At 42.8% G+C, this 17,775-nt stretch overlaps 1 protein-coding gene across 16 annotated transcripts in view; it reads left to right on the top strand.

Annotated features, from left to right (window-relative positions):
* The window catches only part of TMCC3 (transmembrane and coiled-coil domain family 3), a 288,800-nt gene that overhangs the window by 243,308 nt on the left and 27,717 nt on the right, over positions 1–17,775 (top strand). Inside the window, exon 1 of one of the 16 annotated variants that reach the window (XM_086399091.1) lies at positions 7,683–7,922. The exons of the other annotated variants lie outside the window; for them this stretch is intronic. The gene's annotated coding sequence lies outside the window, so the exon portion shown is untranslated. Of the gene's footprint in view, positions 1–7,682; positions 7,923–17,775 lie in introns of those variants that run through there. 16 annotated transcript variants of the gene reach the window in all.

Raw genomic sequence — 17,775 nt, 5'->3', positions numbered from 1 at the left:
ACTCAACACGTGTTCATTCTCTTTCCTTCAGTAGCTCTGTAAGTAGCTCTGCTGTCTGTCTCAGGTATTTTTTTCTACAGCTTTGGTCCAGCTCCAGATATGAGAGAACCCAGGGTGGATTGTACTGTTTAGCTTATCTTTTCTTTACAGAGAGATCTTGAGCTCTTGGCAAAAATTAAGTATTGGTGGAAATGAATATTGCAATTTGGTAGCTGCTGATTGACACATGTTTGCTAAACAGCTACTCAGAATTCAGAAAGACTGCCTGGAAGGGGAAAAAAAAAAAGGAAGAATCCTAAGAACATTTTTATCCTCTTTGCCAGGTACTTATTTATAAAACCATCTTTTGGGAATGTCTCAGCTGACAAATTTTTATAAAACATTGGCTAGCTTTGGCTCCAGCGTTTAAATTAGCCAGCACGAGAGCTTAAACTTCAGTGGATATAAAAGGGTTGGGTCCTTTTTGGAGTCTTTTTGCCTTATAAATTATTATTATTTTTTTTTAAAGAAAGGGCTGTTCTTTTTGGTCATTCGGTCTTTTTTTAGACCTGCAGGGAAGTCATAGTAACAGGCTCCAAGTCTGATTGGGTTCCATGGCAACAACGGGTTGTGACTTTATTAAAGGAGAGTGGAGCATGCCAAGAAAGATAAAAATCAGAGTATGGAAAACGTCTGACCAGATGAATGTGTTTTTTTGGATCATGTGCCCTGGAACGGAAAGGTTTCCCGAATTGGCATCAGTCTCTGTTACAAATTTGAATCCCTTTGGGTTATCATTAAGTCGGAGGGTTCAGTGCTCATTTCCAAAAGGTCTGTCTGCATCTTTGCTTTTTATTCACTCATTCATCCTTTTTCTGTAAAAGAAAAGAAAACTATAATGTTGTAAGAACCTAACCAGAAATGATTCTGATTTCAAAGGTAGAAAAGAAATTTAACACGTTCTTTGTGGAACCGATTACAGCTGTAAATTGTGAGACTGTGTGGGAGGGCCAATTAGAGGCAATTATAACTCCACGGAACCCTCCCCGAATTAAAGCTTGCTGTGTGCTTTCCAAGCTGAGGGTTTTGTCTCCCATCGGTTTTTCTCATCGATGGGTTAAGAGATACTGGTTGCAGGGAAAGGTTGTGGAATCTCGGTGGGAGCTGTCCTCTTCTGCCTCCCAACAGCAAGGTGTGGGCTGTTGCTGTAATGAAAGTGTGTGGTTATTAGACTCCTTTGGGTAAAGGTTCTAACATCTGAGCAAGAGATAGTGAGATCGGAGGACTTCGAATCTTCCCCACCTAGTTATAAATGTGTGGAACTGTATGTCTTTTTCCATTACATGTTCTATTTTATGTGCCTCCTCATCCTGATGGAATTCCCAGGTGGTGGTAGTGGTAAAGAACCTGCCTGCCAATGCAGGAGATGGAAGAGACGTAGGTTCGATCCCTGGGTCAGGAAGATCCCCTCGAGGAGGAAATGGCAACCCACTCCAGTATCCTTGCCTGGAAAATCCCATGGACAGAGGAGCCTGGTAGGCTACAGTCCACGAGGTCGCAGAGTTGGACATGACTGAGCGTATGCACACACACGCATGCATGCACGCACACCCTCATCCTGATACTGAAAGTGAAAGAACTTTAGGTGCAGGTAGCTAGATGTTGGACAGCCTTACAGCGATGTTATTGTTTAAACGAGTGGCATGTCATGATGTGCCCTCTGCCTTCAGATTCATTAGTCACTTACTTGGGGCCTCATCATGGTGAATCAGAACCTTCACAGATACTCATGGTAAACAGAATAATAAGTAATAAAGGTGTAAGAGGCGAGAATTACCTCACCAGGTTTCGGGTGTCCCAGCTGTCAGTGATCAGCTGGTAAGTCCTTGGAAAACTTATTTAACAACTTAGATCTTGACTTCCTCATCTTAAAACGAGTGTGACCTGAATTGGTGTTTTCCAGACTTCTCTGTTTATTAGAGTAACCTGGGTCACTGGTTTAACACCCAGAAACTCTATTAGAGATTCTGATGCACTAGGTCTGGCGTGGGACAAGGATAGTAGGGGCCCCAGGTCCCATGGACAGAGCCTGGTGGGATATAGTCCATAAGTTCACAAAGAGTCAGACACGACTGAGTGACTAAGCACAGCACACACAGGTGATCTTATAGTCAGATGTTCAGGAAATACCAGATGAGCTCAGTAGTTGTCAGACTATATTCGGACATAAGATTAGTGTGGGAGTGGGTAGGAAAAAGGAGGCTGTGTGGTCAGGTGATTGCAGCCACAATCTGAGAAAGTAAATGAGCCAGAAGCTTTGATGGTAGTGCCCAGTGGTTCTGCTTGCAGCCAGCGTCAGCCCCAAACTCTGTATCAGTGTTTCAAAAAAATAATAATTTTAAAATCTCAGAGTAGTGCAGTAGTGAACACCTTTGTTTATAGAATTTTCTACTCTATGGTGTGTGCTTTTGTTCAGATAAGACATAGAGTTTGCTAAACATGGTTATTTCTGCTGTGCATGAGGTAGGACCAGCCATGTAGAAATTACCTGGAGAGCTGGTTAAAAGATACAGGAATTGGACTACCAGACCCAAAGATTCAGTAAGTCTTATATGGAGCTTGAGCATCAGTCTTTTTTTTTTTTTTTAAGTTGAAGGGTTTTTTCCTTTTTCGAGGTTTTGACAAAAGTTGTGGGCTCCTCCCAATCTTCCCTCAATTTCTAGAATAAAACTAAGTTTAAGTGTCAGAACACATTTATTAGCACAAGGGAGATGGTTAAATTGAGCCACCTAGATTGTAGAAGCGTCTATAGCACATTCAGCAGGTACTTTAGAGAAAAGAAACCTGATCTTCTCAGACTCTGAGACAAGGGTTTCTAATGTGTAATGATGAGATCACTACCTGCTGGAACAAACACATTTTAATATGTAGAGTTTCTATTTGTTCCTCGTTCTATTTCCTGTTTACAAAGATTGAATAACATTGTTAAATGAAGTGTCTTGTAGATCATCCACGTAAGTGAAAATTATGAAGGTACACTTTGCTTTCCTGTTTACAGTCCACACTTAAAAAAATGCAAGTTCATAGGGAAAAAAATCCATAGCACTAAAAGGCAGGTGCTAGAAAATGGAGTCTCTTTCCAATGTCTCATCTTTATCCCCAGAGATATGTGCTATTACGTCTCCTGTGTATCTTTACAGAAAAGTTCTCTGCTCACAACCTCCATATCTGTCATTTAATTAACTAGTCTCCTATTGATAATACAATTTAAGTTCCTTCTAGAGTGCTTTTTTCCATGTTTCTTTTGACTTGTTAATACTGTACTGAGTATTTTTGTACATCTTTTTTTCTCTAACCATATATGGATAAATTTTTAAAAGCAAAATCGTTGGGTCAAAGGACATATGTCTTTTAAATAAGGATCAATGGGAACAAAATGTCCTTCTAGAGGGTTGTGCCTGTTTACCAGGAAAATCTTTTCTTTTCAAAAGGCTTTCCTGCCCCAGTTGGTTCTGATGCAGCAAGTAAGCAGCTAACTCTCCTTGTTTACTCAAACCCTGAGTCTCCAGAGTCTCTGCTTGAAGGAATTAAATGAGATCTTTCATGAGAAAGAGAAGAATTAAAAAGATATCTTAGGTTTATAGAGGGAGACGAAGTATATAGAATGGCTTAGCAAAGCAAGTAGCTAATCCTGAACTTGCAAGGAGAAAGCTTTGGGTCACACAAGGTCCCAGAACTGGGTGAAAGTCAGGGTTCAGAAGAAATTCAGGCAGCCCTGGAGCAGAATGTGGTGATGAGAAAAGTCCTGCTCCAGATTATGGTAAAGTGTTTCTTGGATCTGACCTGCTCTGTTAGTGGATGCCACAGGGCAGTTTGGGTGAAGTGTGATGGGGATGGGATGCTCTTCAAACACCTCTAATGTGAATCACCGTGTAGTAGTTAGGTGTGTGTGTTTCAAAGTATTTTGAAAATTATTTATTTTATTTATGTATTTATTTTGGCTGTACTCGGTCTTCATTGCTGTGCGAGCTTTTCTTCAGCTGTGGTGAGCAGGGGCTACTCTAGTTGCGGTGCATAGGCTTTTCATTGCGGTGACCTCTCTTGTGGAGCACAGAGTTTAGGGCCCACGAGCTTCCGCCTTTGGGCTCAGCAGTGTGGCTCCCGGGCTGCAGAGCTCAACAGTTGGGGCACATGGGCTTAGTTGCTCTGCAGCGTGTGGGCTCCTCCCAGATTGGCAAGCAGATTCTTTACCACTGAGCCACCAGGGAAGCCCCAAAGAAACGTTTAAATGGAAAGAATTACATCCCGTAGGCTTTTCCCCTGGAGAAGGAAATGGCAGCCCATTCCAGTATTCTTGCCTGGAGAATCCCATGGAGAGAGGAGCCTAACCGGCTACAGTCCATGGGATCATAAAGAGTCAGACACGACTTGAGCACACAGTCTCTCAGTCAGATGTGTGTGCATCTCCTTAACACAGGTCTGGAGTTGGGCGGCATGGGGGTGTGCTGGATTAGTGGCAGATCCCATCCCGGCTGACGCTATCTGCCTTTGTCTCCCTGCCTTCGTTGTGTCTCCTGGTGGCAGCAAGATAGGACAGTATCTTACACATAGAAAATTAGTTGAGTTTATTCAAGTGTGGGAAATTCAAGTCCATTCAAGGCAGGGAAGAACTAGGGGGTATCTTTGAGGGGATCTGTAAGTCACTGAGGAGTCAGAATCTTAGATATTGGCTAACGTGGGTTGGCCAGGTGTGTTGTGTGAGCTTAAAGGGAGCCATCCAGACAGTCTCTGAGAACCTTGGGTTAGGGTTAGGCACACTGGGGAGAGGATGCGTGTTCTCCTTCAGCACAGAGGGACCAAAGTGCTCTCTGAAACTGGTCATGCTTGAGCTGGACCACCTGTGGCCAAGACCATAGCTCTGAATTAGATCGTTCTCTGTCTTTAATCTGGAGAAGGCAATGGCACCCCACTCCAGTACTCTTGCCTGGAAAGTCCCATGGATGGAGGAGCCTCGTAGGCTGCAGTCCATTGGGTGGCTAAGAGTCGGACACGACTGAGCAACTTACCTTTCACTTTTCACTTTCATGCGTTGGAGAAGGAAGTGGCAACCCACTCCAGTGTTCTTGCCTGGAGAATCCCAGGAACGGTGGAGCCTGGTGGGCTGCTGTCTATGGGGTCGCACAGAGTCGGACACGACTGAAGTGACTTAGCAGTAGCAGCAGCTGTCTTTAATCAGACTAACTAAATAAGCCGAGCAACAAGAGAGCTTTGAGGCGGTTGTAAAACAAATTTATATTAGAAACTTTTGTGAATTTTTTGGCGATATTTTGAGACAGAGAACATGAAGTAGGTATGTTAAGCTAGGCTGTGGATGAAAGAATGGGAATATATGAAGCTAGGGAGGGATCAGGAAACAGGGTCAAGTAAGACTGTAGCAAGTAAGTTGGAAATACAATAAAATATCCAGGGACCAAGGCTAGGTTTTCAGGCTAGGAAGACAGCCAATAAAAAATGGGTAAAACAAATTAGCACCCAGATTTGAAGGCAAAACCAGGAGAAAAATGAACAGGCTTGGCTATGTAAAATTGAATTCTGTATGCCTTAGCACTCAAATGTGAGTTTTCAATTTTACTGTAGTTTTTAAATGTCCATTTTGAGAGTTATAAATAGAAAAAGCAAAGTGAACCTTACAAAGAAACTATGTATTTCTTACATACGGAGTATACTATTAACTTAAGGTTAGGTTTAAGATAAGACCCATTTGCTGGAGTTCATTATTTAACATTTAAGACATTTATTTGAACTGATCCAGAGGATAGAGGCTATGTAAATACTCACTTCAGGAGACACTCTTCCTCTTAAATATTACAGTAGTTTTCCGGAAAAAAAAAAAAAAAAAGTCCTGTTATTTTCACGAGGCTTTATTAGACCCACACAGTTTTCTGTCTTTTGCAAACAGCCAGTGCTCTTTTCTCCCCCCACCCCATCATGCCCCCAAGACAGAATTAAATCAGTACCACCTAAACCACATAACCATTTTGAGATCTTTGCATTAGTTATTTAATGTCAAGGGCAGGAAACCCTTGGTCTCTTAGACTGATTCTGGCCTGAGCTAGCAGTTCAGACATTTGAGAATCTCTTCATACAAGGAAGGTCAAAAGGATTCGAAGACAAGTGACTGACAATGGGGCAACTTGTAATCTGTGGCAGAGGTTAGTACTCAACTTATTATTACAAAAAGCCATTCATGATTAAAGAAGGGCAAGAGAGAAATATTTAATGTTTGTGTCTGACCTGACATCAGATTCTTTGCTGCTATCACTACATTCTAGGAGGAATTTCCTCAGATGAAACTACAGCCTCAGAAGAACTAATTTATTTGCTGGGGGTCAGCTACTAAGTGGCAGAGTGGGGTTTTGACCAGGTCTACCTGACCCTAAATCCAGGCACATCCTCTGATTGAGTGAGCTGCCCCAAGGCAGTGTCACCCACAGGCTCCAGTTCTCTGTCTTCAACCCCTGTCTCTTTGAGCATCCCTCTGTATGCCTGTGCTGAAATGTTCGCAGGCACCTCAAGTTCATTTTGTCTGATGCTGAATTCCCTGCAGATCTCTTCTTCCTCCTGCCTGTCCTCAGTTGCTTATCTCATGAATGATGTGTCGCCCACCAGAAAGAAACAAGTGGGGTTTCCCTTGACTCCCCCGTTCACTCCCGCATCCGATGGGTATCACGTCCTTTTGATGCTGCCTCCTGTGTATTCCCCAGACACTGTTCTGTTCTCCCCACCACCACCACTTCATCCCGCCACTACCAGCTCTTGCCTTGGGTCACTACTGCGGGCTCCAATCCCTGCCACTGGGATGCATTTTCTCATCTTTTTCAGAATGACTTGTCTGAAACAGGGAGCTGATTACCCTCATCCCTTTAACTGCAGCCACCTGTCCTCTCAGATGAAATCCAAACACCTTAGCATGATTTAACTGGAATCTTCAACGTCTGATCCCTCTCTGCTGACCCAGTTCTTCTCCTGCCACCTTTGCCGCGCGTGGTACCCTTCACATCCTCACGGGCTGTCTGGCTGGCTGATTCAGAACGCACCACCTGAAGCACCCTTTGACTGACAAATCTCTTTCTTCCTGCCTTGTGCCAGCCTTGTCACCTCTCCTGCCCTGCTCCGCCTGTCTCCCCCTTGGCTGCCCCTCCCGTATGCTACCTTATAGCACCATGTACAACCTCCCATGGCTCATCAGCAACTGTCATTGTTTGCCTTGCCTCTAGCCCAGGGGTGGGGGTGCCCCCTCTGCAGCTCCAGCACGCCTCGCTGCGCCTGACACGCGAAGGCACCAGCGAGCATCTGTCCCATGCATGAAGCAACAGAAGGAAGGTTCTCCCGACTCCACTCACTGCCCTTCCCTCCGCGCTCTGACCACTTGCTGCTCACCCTGCCTCCGTTCTTGTCGGGGTTTCCTGTGTTCAGATCGCTGGTGTGTGTTGGCTCTGCCCAACTGAAGTTGGTTGAATTGAGCCCGTTTCCTAGTCTGTAAACCGGGAGTGCCAGTCCGAACATCCCCCTAAATTCCTCTCGCACCCCCAGAGTGGTGTGATAACAGGACTCTGTTCTAGTCTGCCTCTCTCTGAAAATATGGAATTGTATCTTTTCTCCTGGCAGCACAAAGAGCCCATTTGTCAGCAGTAGGCTGAATACAGTGTATTACGGCTGGCAGTAGTAGTGGTTATGGTACAGGGCGTGGAGTTTCTCTGAGGCAAACATGGGAATACCCAGAGATATGTGAGCAGTATCTCCAAAGTCCAGGGTGAGTCATACAGTAGGAGCTGTTGCAGTATCCAGCCTGCCTGCCTTCCAGGCTCAGATGCCTCTCGAGCAGGAGGGTGAGCTGGTTGCCGATCCAGGTCTCTGCTCCCTGATGTGTGGTGTGGTGTTTGGTAAGTCTCTTCCGTGCGCTCCTGTTTCAGCCAGGCTGTGTCAGTATGGATGGTAGAGCTGTATGGTGATTTGTATCCTGTGAGGTGCTTGAAAGAGAAATACAAGTTGTTTGGGGGCTTTTAATGGTTGTTTTGTTTTTGTTTTTTTTTGCTTGCCCTGCACCTTTTGTAATTTCTCAGTGGATTTCTACATCCTTAAACTGCAGCAACTCCTAATGAACCACCGAACTCTTTACCGCTTGGTCCTTTAAAAATGTAAACCCAATGTGTGTGTGATTTAGGAGGTGAACAAACATCTAGGCATGAGTGTGCCGGCTACTGGCTGGAAAAGAGCCAGTCCTGCTCCTTCCCTGTCATTTTGAAAGTGTTCCTGGGTCTGAGCTTACTGAGTTGGCGTCTGACTTTGTCTTTTAACATTCGGTCTGTTGACAAGTGGACATCGCCCCTTGAAACTTGAGACCGCAGGAAAGTGACTGCTGAGGGTGTGTGGTGTGGCCTATGGTTGGGGGAGGAAGCAGCGGAGGGGAAGCGCTGTGGCCTGAAGCACCAGGGCTGTTCTGGCCGTCCTCCGCCACCCCACGGCGGTGGGTGGAGAGCAGGGACGGTTCCATTTCACCTGTGCTCTGCTTCTGAGAGCTGCTGAATCTCATGGGAAGTCTGTGTTCAGTTTGTGGCTGTGCTCTTGCATCTATGTCCTAGAAAACTGTGGGGGTATTGCTGCAATAAATACAAACTTTCTTTCATTTCTTGGACATTGACATGTTGAACACATTTATTAATTCAGTCATTTTCCCCCAGTTAGCTCTGAATCAGGCATTTGCCTGGAATGTCACAAAATTAGTCTTTTATTTACTTGGCTGTGCCGGGTCTTAGCTGCAGCATGAAGGATCTTTTAGTTGTGATTTGTAAACTCTTGAGTCGCAGCCCATGGAATCTAGTTCCGTGAACAGAGATCGAACCTGGGCCCTCTGCATTGGGAGCGCAGAGTCTTAGCCACTGGGCCATAGGGAAGTTCCCAACTGTGGTCTTACTGTTGGTAATGACCCCCAATCTTTAAAAGCTAAAACAGCTTTGGTTGGGGAGTGAGGGGTATGGAGAGTTGGAGAAGTTTGCGGTCATTGTTTGATCCTTTGAATCTTGAAAATTAAATTTCTGTTACTAAAAAAACAAAACTGGGGGGCTAGCTATTCTAACAACAGAGCATCTTAGTAGTCTCATAGCATTGTGAGCACAGTGGTTGACAGAGATTGACACGCAGGGTTTCCATTGGAATGAAAGGGGGAAATGGCCCCCCGGAACTGCTAGAGCACAGCTTGTGAAACAGCTGGAGCTGCTGTCTGTGCGAGGCTGTTCAAAAGGGGTGTAGCAGTGGGTCTCTTCTTGCCTGTCACTGCTGGTGGATGGGCTCTTGAGGAGAAGCCCTTGCAAGCCTGGCTGGCCCACTCTGCCCCAGGCTCTTCCTCCTCTCTGTTCCCCTCCTCCAGCCACTGAGGAGTCCAGTTGGATTGCCCAAAGTACACAGTTGAGTTGTTTGCAGCCACCTGTAGCCTGGGGGACATATGGGACTTTATCCTTCAAATTCCTGGATGTGAGCCACTGAGGATAATGCCCCAGGGAGATTAACTCAGGCCCTGTTGAAGGGGGTCTCCTGAGGGCCTTTAAATCCAGGTCACAATTTAAGTAGGGCCTCAAATTTAGATTTTAAGATAATACCCAAATAGTTAAGTGTAGATTCAGAGGTAAAATGATAGGATTAAAAGAGGTTGTTATTCATCACATAGCATAAACATATTCAAGGTACCTATTCAAGGGTGAGTGCATGCTAAGTCACTTCAATCGTGTCTGACTCTGTGTGACCCCATGGACTGTAGCTCACCAGGCTCCTCTGTCCATGGGATTCTCCAGGCAAGAATACTAGAGTGAATGGCCATGCCCTCCTCCAGGGGGGTCTTTCTGACCCGGGATGGAACCTGTGTCTCTTATGTCTCCTGCACTGGCAGGCGAATTCTTTACCACTAGCCTCACCTGGGAAGCCTTAAACATACGCTCCTGGGTTTTTTTTCTTTCTTTTTTTTTTTTTTTTTAAACTGTGTAATTTGTTCTATGGAGAAGGAAATGGCAACCCACTCCAGTATTCTTGTCTGGAGAATCCCATGGACAGAGGAGTCTGGTGGGCTACAATCCATGGGGTCACAAAGAGTCGGACACGACTGAGTGACTAACACTACTTGTTCTATAGTTCTTATTTTTAAATATTTGTAAATTGTAAAATATTGCACACAGAGATATGCCATTTTAAAAAGTAATATGAGACACCCCTGTACCTAAAACCCAGGGCAAAAATTCAGACTTAACCCTCTGACCTTCTCCCTGATTTCATATCGCTGTATCACAAATCTCCTCACCTAGGAGGTGATGCTATCCCAAGGTTTGTGTTAACTACTCCCTTGCTTTTTCTCTGCCATTTCCCCAGAAGTAATTACCATCCACAATTCCTAAGACATGCTTCTAGAAATTTCTCTACCAATAAAGTACACTTGTATCACATTTATATGAATCCCACCACCACCCGTCTTTTAAAGCTCAAATATATAGAGCTTGAGTGTGTACTATAGATGTAGCTCTGTATCTTTCTCCCTTAACAGTTTAGCTTGGACAACTTCCCATAGTAGCCCATTCAGATCCACCTCTGTTTTGGTGACTGCATTGTTCTTCATTGTACTGGTTTTTAAGTGGTTCTCCATTAGTGGATGTCTAAGCCGATTCCAGAATTAGAAACAGATAATGGTGGGGGCAGTGGTAATGGTGGTGATACAAGGCAGACTGTCCTGTTAGGAGAAGCAAAGAATAAGACAAGGAGGCAGAGACTTGGAAATACTTTCATTTCCATTTCTGTTCTTTAAATCTCTCAAAAGTGTTTTTTAATGTTTTAGTGTGTTTGGAGAAATGTATGGAAGCTCAAAAGGACTGATTTTTTTTTTTTTCCCCTGCTTGTCTTTCCTTCCTTGTGATGGTCATGATGGTGAAAGAGATTGTGATATTTAAGGACCTGAGGAAAAGGAGTGTATTTACAACCTATTGGCTAAAGGACTGGGAGATTCCAGTTCTTATCTCTCCTAGTGTACAAACAACACCCTGTTGTAACAGGATTGCTTGTTATAACCTGATTAGCAGAACTTTCTTAAGATAATTCGTCTATTTGAACTGTGAAGGGGTTTCATTATACAGAGCTTATCATTGTATTGATATTTCTCTAACAGTGTTGGTTGTCTATCCAAATACTCCTCTTCTTTCCTTTCTCCCTGGCTGGTGGAGCCAGCAGAGTAGAGGCTAAAAATGTTAGGTACTGCTTCCACAGACTCCCTTGCAGCTAGCTCAGGGACATAGGACTCAGTCCTATCCAAAGTCCTGTCCTAAGGGAAATCTGCTGAGGAGTTTCTAGAAAATAGTTTCCTTCCTAACAAAATATGAAAGAAGAGCAGTGTACTTGTCTTTAGCTGGAAATTATCTATATGTGGTTCTTAAAACCACAGTAGCTCAGTTGCCTCTCTGAGAGAACTTGCAGATGCTCTGAAGATGGTATAATGAAAAAATGGAAAGAGCTTGGATCTTTGATAACATTTTTAAGCCATCAGATTAGCCCTGTCTGCTGATCTTCTTAGTTTGTGACATCATATTGAATTTTTTATTCGGTACTGAAACTATCCTGCTGGTATGGAATTTTACCCATAGGACATGCTGCCAAAGTGGAGAACCACTCAGTTATAGGATAGTTGAGTGCCTTCTGTGTTCAAGAGGCAACATGGGGCTGTGGGACTATGAAAAAGGGGGAAAATAAGGCAATTAATAATAAGAGGCAGTAAAGAATTTACTGCAACCAGAGAGACTCAGACAGTAAGAGCAGCAGAGGTTCTGAGTAAGCACTGTTTACTAGACTGGAGGTGATGAGAAACACCTTTGGATAAAAGAGGTTAAATTGAATCAGACTCTGAAGGAACCTCAAGGTTTTGGTAAGGAGAGAGTTGGGGATGGTATTCCAGGAAGCCTGAGGTTTTAGAAAGAACACAGGCTATGGACTAAGACCCGAGCTTGAGCTCATCTGTCACCAGTTTGTGAATTTGTCAAAGTCTTTGATTTCTTTGATACTCATCATGATAGATGAACCATAACTTGTAGGACTGAGGTGAGGATTAGAAACATGTCAAACATCTGTTGTGCTGTTGGGCATGTGGCAGGCACCAGGGAGATGGTGGAGGTGGAAGGGGCGGTTGGACTGCATGTTGCAGGGTGCTCTTGAGCCAAGGTGAGGTGAGTTAATAGAAGTGATCTGGGCATGTTGATCTAGTCAGAGATCACTGGATCAAGTCATTTGGTCTAGGTAAGAGGGTGTGTGTACAAAGTCTAGAAAGAGACAGATTTGGGTCAAGACATGGAGGACCTTGACTTTTCTAACAGAATTTAGAAACAGTCCCCAGGAACCTGTTTCATGGGAGACAGTTTTTCCATGGACTGGTTGTAGGGGATGGTTTGGGGATCATTTAAGCCCATGCCATTTATTGTGCCCTTCATTTCTGTTATTATTACATCAGCTACACCTCAGATCATCAGGCATTAGATCCTGGAAGTTGGAGACCCCTGCTGTGCAGCCTAGAGACAGTGAGATGAGTGAAGGGATGGTTGTAGGTGCAGCATAGAAGACCTGGACAAGCAAGTGTCAGATGTCGGAGAGAAAGGAAGGGTTGGGTGTTAGAAGATAAAAAAAGAAACTTAGTGATGTGTGAGGCAAGGGGAAGAAAAGACTTAGCAATGAGCCCCCAAACCTGAATGGCTGTTTTGTTCAGTGTGAAATTCAGAAGTGATTTGGAACACTTTCGGGTAATTATATCCTAGGTTGGGTCGAGAACATTTGTCAAGATTTATTGAAACTTTTGATGACAGATGCTATATTAGTGGTAAATAAATGATGATGCCCAAGTCTGTCATTTAATCCTTGCCCAGGTATGTTTGTCACTTTCCCCCTATTTATATATAAAGTGCAGCTTCTTTGAAGGATATGCCCCTTAATAAAATAAATACGCCCTTCCCTCTATTAAGTAGGAGCACTATGAGTCGATCCTGTAGTATGAAGAATACGTTCAGTAACTGTTGACTCTATGTTAATCTAGGACAAAAAGTGGTTGAGCAAAACTTTCTCTGACACAGGGATTGTGGTCCTTATGGATATATTTACAGTGGCCTCAGTAATAAAACATGAGTCAAAGGAACATCTGAAGTAATGAATGGCATCACAGGCATCATCAAGTATACAAATCAAAGAAGTTTCAGTTCATCAAATTCAGGATCACATCTTGGGCTGAATGAGTTTTCATAATTTTCTCAGTTGGTGAACTCTTGAACAGATGGTCCTCTAACATTTTGGAATGTTGAATAAGGTGGATGGACTGAGTCTAATTAATAAAGTGTACTACTTTGGAATATTCATGTGTAGTTAGCAGCCCTTAGAGTCTTAATAAGTTCATGGGCTTTCCCAGTATTAGGCAAAAGAATACCCCACCATTCATATATCTTAGGGAAGTAGGCTTGAACAAAGCCTTTTAAGAAAGGCATTCTTCCTTTGGGGCATAAAGTTAATGTGTTTTCCAATGGTAATTCTGCACAAAGCAGTTCTGTGGTAAGCTCAGAGCAGGTGTCCTGTCTCAGAGTTTTTACAGTCTTGTTGGAAAGTTAGGGCTCTGAGCCAGGTACTGGCCTATGATTTGGTTTCAGTTCCCAGTAAAGAGAAATGAAAGCATCTGTCATCAAAATTTTCCCAAACTACCTTCTATCCTTCACAGCCTTTTTTCCCCTCTTTTACTAATCTAATTTGGATTTTTTATATTTTTTTCTTACAGAATTTGAGTCATAAAGATATATAGTGTAGAGCAGGGTTACTGTGGTGCCTTCTTGCAGGCAGAAGAATCTGAGATGTTTCTGTAACCATGGCTTACAGTGAAGAGAATATAATTTGTAACGCGCATACATTGAAGGATTTCTTTTTTCAATCTGTAAATAAAAGACAAAAGGAATTGTACCCTTCAGGGAAGTCATTTTTAATTCTGGCCTTTTCTTTCATGCTAGGTAAAATTTTGTCCTTTGCAATCTGTCAAAAAACCCTCTGATAAAAAAGCACCAGCCGCTGTGATAATTAGTTTAGCATTTCAGATCCCTTGCAAAGAAATGAGTAAAGATGGAATAAATCACCAATCATGTTTCTGAGGCAGAATGCCTGATTTACCATCATATGATGGGCACTATTATTTTAGGGGAGAATTCAGCTGTCCTTAACTTCAAATGATTTTGTTTTTAATAGATCTGGTTGCCTGATCCCTGCATCCCAGTACTGTTCCTATGCAGTGCAGTGTGAGTGTACAGGCACAGTATTGATGGAGTCTCACAAATTCATGAATAAATCTTATGTGACTGTGAACAGTACATGAACCAAGTCTGAAATCCTTATGTACAGTAAGTAGAGTCATAGTTCTGTGTTTCAAAAACATTACTGAGAGTCTAAGCAGCGTCTGTTTTTAGGGTGGGGCTATGGATGATTTTTTTCCCCTACTCTTTTTGACATTTAAGCTTCTCTATTTCTGAGTATCTTATTTTTATGGTTAAAAAAATTTCCCAATCACTTAAAAAATCCCAGCTTCACCTTGTCTGCATGATGAAGTATAATAGAGCCTGGCACAGACTGTCTGTATTCTTTAGCATTTCATGTCTCCTTCCTTTAGAAATTCTTGCCTTGCACTTTTTTTTTGGCCCCAGCCTGACTTAGAATGACCCATTACTTGTTATAAATTCTAGACATCTGAAGAAACTTTGTTTCCTAAATATTCTGCAGTCTGCCTCTGTGGACCCATTGTGGTCTCTCTCAGCTGATTTTTGAGCCTCCCCTTCCAAGCCCAGGTCAGATAGCATCTTGGAAGATGTCTCACTGAAGCCTTCTGTATCCAGTATTTCCACTTCTTTGTTTTCTAGAGTACCTACTACATTTTTCTGCAGTTGTGTAGCTCTGTATGTCTCCAGCCCAAACAGTGAACTCCTAGGGAAGAGTTCATCATTTCATCTTTCTGACGCCAGTGCTTTTAGCGTACTGCGTGGCTCAAAAAATGCCCAGGAAAACATTTTTTGAGTGTGAGTTCTGTATCTTAGGGGGCCTGGCTTGGAACTTAATTTAATCAATTCTGTTAACTGTCATAAAAATAATTTGGTCTTATATATGGTGTACAACGAGGTTTCTCAGCCTCTTTAAGAAAAACTGGCTTTCTAAATAACTATCATGTAATGAACTAGGTGATTTTCAATCTGTGTCAACATGGTATTTAGGATTTTACTGCATTTTGCAGAATGTAAGATAAAATATTTTTGCATTTAAATCTGATGAATTTAGTTACATCGTAGGTATTAGTGCCTTGCTAGTGTATCATGAGGATTTCTACTCTTTTTCTGTACTTTACATTTGCTCTTCTGTATCCGGGTATTAAAAACAAATATTTGTAAGAGAGTATCATGAAAATTTCAGAAACATTAAAAATGTGAAAGGGCTGACCAAAAGTGTGAATGGACACACCGTTGAAAATTCTTTTCCTGCTAGAACCGAACAATTTCATATGTTAATCAATATGCATTTAATAAACACCTGCCATGTTTTAGAAGGCAGTGGCAACCCACTCCAGTACTCTTGCCTGGAAAATCCCATGGGCGGAGGAGCCTGGTAGGCTGCAGTCCATGGGGTCGCGAAGAGTCAGACACGACTGAGCGACTTCACTTTCGCTTTTCACTTTCATGCATTGGAGAAGGAAATGGCAGCCCACTCCAGTGTTCTTGCCTGGAGCATCCCAGGGACGGGGGAGCCTGGTGGGCTGCCGTCTATGCGGTCGCACAGAGTCGGACACGACTGAAGTGACTTAGCAGCAGCAGCCATGTTTTAGGCCCTGTAAAGTTAAAATAGTAATTTTGACAGTGATCTTCATTTCCTATGATTTTTTTGTATTTATTTTTTTACTCTTTTGAAGAATAACTTGTGGTAACGTGCTTACATCTGAATGTACAGTTGAATGGTTTCTGCCTGTGTTGCACCATGTAAGTGTCCCTTGCATTGGCCTGGTCAGCATCCAGCACTCCACTATGCCACCTTGTGGCAGGTCCTCTCTGCTTCCCCACACGCGTAACCCGTTTGACATCCCAGTCACTGGAATCACAGAGCATGTCCTTCTCGGTTTGTGGTTTCTTTCATTAAGAATGATGTTATTGAGATCCACTTATGTGGTATGTTAACAACTGTTCTTTTTCTTTCTTTCTTTTTAACTTGCTGCATATTATTTTTAACTGCTTTTTGCTTGATTTTCATTTTGGTGAGTAAAATTCATTATCCGGAAGTATAAATATTCAATGTATGTTAATTGGTATGTGCTGAGAGCAGCCAGGTTTACAGACCTAGTGGTAATAGAATTGTGGAGGAGAAGAGCTGCAAAGGCATGGAGGTTGCAGAGTTCAGCCACTTCATTTTCTCAAGTGAGGGACCTAAGACTGGAGGGGTAACTAAACCCCAGGTCCCACACGGATCTAGACCAGGTTTCTTCCTGAGGTCAAGATGCTGTGTCACAGTTCAGACTTGCTCATATAGATGATCTCAGTCAACAGGAAAGCAGTCATGGGAAGTTAGTAATTTAGAAATCCGCAATCAGCAAGACTTAATATGAAGTGAAGTGAAGTCACTCAGTCGTGTCCGACTCTTTGCAACCCCATGGACTGTAGCCCACCGGGCTCCTCCGCCCATGGGATTCTCCAGGCAAGAATACTGGAGTGGGTTGCCATTTCCTTCTCCAGGGGATCTTCCCGACCCAGGGATCAAACCCAGGTCTCCCACATTGCAGGCAGATGCTTTAACCTCTGAGCCACCAGGGAAGCCCGACTTAATATATTGGCCTATAAATGGTAAGAATTCTAGTTACCTGGAAATTTCTTTCACTCATCTATAATACTTCCCTCTTCCAGTCAGTTAAATTGAGGTGTTACTGACTGTTTGTGAAACTTACTCTTTTACTAGACCCAGTGCTTAAAGGAAAAGGAAGAGGACTGTCTTAACCAATGTGTGTGTTTATTAGAATGTTTCAGTTTCAGTGCATCGTTTTTAACATTCCCAGATGTTACTCTTTAAAGCCTTGATGAAAACCACAAAGATTATTCTTAGGATGAGAAGTCTTAAGGTAAATTCTGATTCTGTGATCTCTGCAAGTAAAACATCAGTCCTTAATCTTATACCTTCCTGCTAAGATAGTCGTGTTTCACAGAAAGTTCCATAGAAAGGATTTTAAAGGAGAGATTAGTGGCTCATAGCAGTGGAAGATTAAATCCCTTATTGACCTACTAGCCAGGAAGTAACTACAGAACATTCTTCAGTATGTTGCTGTTTAATCACTAAGTCATGTCTGACTTGAGACCCCATCAACTGGCAGGTGGATTGTTTGCCACTGAGCCAGCCACCAGGGGAAGCCCTCTTCAGTATGTTAGAGTCTCCTTAAATATAATTAGTAAACATAGAAACAAGTGGTTTATGTCTTTTTCTTAATTATAAAGCACATTTTTTCAAACAAGATAGAAACCCATTAGTTGGTTATGAAATAGATTTAATGGCTAGCAACTATCATTTTATATTTTTAGATGGGAAACTAGAAGAGTATAGCAAACACCCATCCATGTTATCAGATTCAGCAATTAAAAATTTTCACATTTCCTTTGTGTCTGTGTGTGTATGTAATCTTTTTCAAAGTAAGTTATATTGTTTCTGAAATGTATTTAAAAACAAGGACTTTTT

This window comes from Bos grunniens, chromosome 5 (assembly GCF_055505025.1).
Source record: "Bos grunniens cultivar Pamir isolate PY7600 chromosome 5, Bosgru_T2T1.0, whole genome shotgun sequence".
In the NCBI taxonomy this organism is placed as follows: domain Eukaryota; kingdom Metazoa; phylum Chordata; class Mammalia; order Artiodactyla; family Bovidae; genus Bos; species Bos grunniens.
The sequence above is the reverse complement of the archived record's forward strand: the minus strand, read 5'-3'. Positions and strand labels throughout refer to the sequence as shown.